Source organism: Paramisgurnus dabryanus, unplaced genomic scaffold (genome assembly GCF_030506205.2).
Source record: "Paramisgurnus dabryanus unplaced genomic scaffold, PD_genome_1.1 h2tg000105l_1_241652__unclustered, whole genome shotgun sequence".
NCBI classification, from domain to species: domain Eukaryota; kingdom Metazoa; phylum Chordata; class Actinopteri; order Cypriniformes; family Cobitidae; genus Paramisgurnus; species Paramisgurnus dabryanus.
Genome location: NW_027394064.1, coordinates 217,067 through 220,538, shown reverse-complemented (window position 1 = coordinate 220,538; position 3,472 = coordinate 217,067).

The window sequence follows — 3,472 nt, the reverse complement described above, 5'->3', positions numbered from 1 at the left end:
GTTTACCATCATTCCTCAAAATATTTTCTTTTGTGTTAATCAGAAAAAAACTAATGCATAAATGTTTAAAACAACACGAGGATGAGTAAATTATGAAAGAATTTTCATTGAACCTATAAAATTCCATCATTTTTTTATTCCTACTATGGGAGTCAATGGTCACTATCTGCTGTGGGTTTACCATCATTCCTTAATTATTTTCTTTTTGTGTTAATCAGAAAAAAACTAATGCATACAGGTTTAAAACAACACGAGGATGAGTAAATTATGAAAGAATTTTCATTGAACTTATAAAATTCCATCATTTTTTTATTCCTACTATGGGAGTCAATGGTCACTATCTGCTGTGGGTTTACCATCATTCCTCAAAATATTTTCTTTTGTGTTAATCAGAAAAAACTTATGTATACAGGTTTAAAATAACACAAGGATGAGTAAATTATGAAAGAATTTTCATTGAACCTATAAAATTCCATCATTTTTTTATTCCCACTATGGGAGTCAATGGTCACTATCTGCTGTGGGTTTACCATCATTCCTAAAAATATTTTCTTTTTGTGTTAATCAGAAAAAAACTAATGCATACAGGTTTAAAACAACACAAGGATGAGTAAATTATGAAAGAATTTTCATTGAACCTATAAAATTCCATCATTTTTTTATTCCTACTATGGGAGTCAATGGTCACTATCTGCTGTGGGTTTACCATCATTCCTCAAAATATTTTCATTTGTGTTAATCAGAAAAAAACTAATGCATAAATGTTTAAAACAACACGAGGATGAGTAAATTATGAAAGAATTTTCATTGAACCTATAAAATTCCATCATTTTTTTATTCCTACTATGGGAGTCAATGGTCACTATCTGCTGTGGGTTTACCATCATTCCTTAAAATATTTTCTTTTTGTGTTAATCAGAAAAAAACTAATGCATACAGGTTTAAAACAACACAAGGATGAGTAAATTATGAAAGAATTTTCATTGAACCTATAAAAATCCATCATTTTTTTAATCCTACTATGGGAGTCAATGGTAACTTTCTGCTGTGGGTTTACCATCATTCCTCAAAATATTTTATTTTGTGTTAATCAGAAAAAAACTAATGCATACAGGTTTAAAACAACACAAGGATGAGTAAATTATGAAATAATTTTCATTTAACCTATAAAATTCCATCATTTTTTTATTCCTACTATGGGAGTCAATGGTCCCTATCTGCTGTGGGTTTACCATCATTCCTCAAAATATTTTCTTTTGTGTTAATCAGAAAAAAACTAATGCATACAGGTTTAAAACAACACAAGGATGAGTAAATTTTGAAATAATTTTCATTTAACCTATAAAATTCCATCATTTTTTTAATTCCTACTATGGGAGTCAATGGTCACTATCTGCTGTGGGTTTACCATCATTCCTCAAAATATTTTCTTTTGTGTTAATCAGAAAAAAACTAATGCATAAATGTTTAAAACAACACGAGGATGAGTAAGTTATGAAAGAATTTTCATTGTACCTATAAAATTCCATCATTTTTTTATTCCTACTATGGGAGTCAATGGTCACTATCTGCTGTGGGTTTACCATCATTCCTCAAAATATTTTTTTTGTGTTAATCAGAAAAAAACTAATGCATACAGGTTTAAAACAACACGAGGATGAGTAAATTATGAAAGAATTTTCATTGAACTTATAAAATTCCATCATTTTTTTATTCCTACTATGGGAGTCAATGGTCACTATCTGCTGTGGGTTTACCATCATTCCTCAAAATATTTTCTTTTGTGTTAATCAGAAAAAAATAATGTATACAGGTTTAAAATAACACAAGGATGAGTAAATTATAAAAGAATTTTCATTGAACCTATAAAATTCCATCATTTTTTTATTCCCACTATGGGAGTCAATGGTCACTATCTGCTGTGGGTTTACCATCATTCCTCAAAATATTTTCTTTTTGTGTTAATCAGAAAAAAACTAATGCATACAGGTTTAAAACAACACAAGGATGAGTAAATTATGAAAGAATTTTCATTGAACCTATAAAATTCCATCATTTTTTTATTCCTACTATGGGAGTCAATGGTCACTATCTGCTGTGGGTTTACCATCATTCCTCAAAATATTTTATTTTGTGTTAATCAGAAAAAACTAATGTATACAGGTTTAAAATAACACAAGGATGAGTAAATTATGAAAGAATTTTCATTGAACCTATAAAATTCCATCATTTTTTTATTCTTACTATGGGAGTCAATGGTCACTATCTGCTGTGGGTTTACTATCATTCCTCAAAATATTTTCTTTTGTGTTAATCAGAAAAAAACTAATGCATAAATGTTTAAAACAACACCAGGATGAGTAAATTATGAAAGAATTTTCATTGAACCTATAAAATTCCATCATTTTTTTATTCTTACTATGGGAGTCAATGGTCACTATCTGCTGTGGGTTTACTATCATTCCTCAAAATATTTTCTTTTGTGTTAATCAGAAAAAAACTAATGCATAAATGTTTAAAACAACACGAGGATGAGTAAATAATGAAAGAATTTTCATTGAACCTATAAAATTCCATCATTTTTTTATTCCTACTATGGGAGTCAATGGTCACTATCTGCTGTGGGTTTACCATCATTCCTAAAAATATTTTCTTTTTGTGTTAATCAGAAAAAAACTAATGCATACAGGTTTAAAACAACACAAGGATGAGTAAATTATGAAAGAATTTTCATTGAACCTATAAAATTCCATCATTTTTTTATTCCTACTATGGGAGTCAATGGTCACTATCTGCTGTGGGTTTACCATCATTCCTCAAAATATTTTCTTTTGTGTTAATCAGAAAAAAACCAATGCATACAGGTTTAAAACAACCCAGTCTCACCCCATTTCGTCAATATTTGACGACACTTGACCATTCGTCAATATGTGACGCGGAGGGTATACCTTTCGCGTCATTTTTTGACGAACTGGGGACTTCAATACTATTACGTCCGTTGCATTCTCTTTCCTATTTTCTTACCAATTTCGCGTCGGTTTAGGGTTAGATTTACATAATGACATCCCTACCCAAACCTAACTCTAACCCCAACGCCAGGTGACAACTGTTTCTAACCCCAACGCCAGGTGTTTAATTTCGCGTACACTGTTTAATTTCGCGTACACGGTTTAATTTTGCGTAATCTAACCCTAAACCGACGCGAAATTGGTAAGAAAATAGGAGAAGAGAATGCAACGGACGTAATAGTATTGAAGTCCCCAGTTCGTCAAAAAATGACGCGAAAGGTATACCCTCCGCGTCACATATTGACGAATGGTCAAGTGTCGTCAAATATTGACGAAATGGGGTGAGACTGTGTTATTTAAAACAACACAAGGATGAGTAAATTATGAAAGAATTTTCATTGAACCTATAAAATTCCATCATTTTTTTATTCCTACTATGGGAGTCAATGGTCACTATCTGCTGT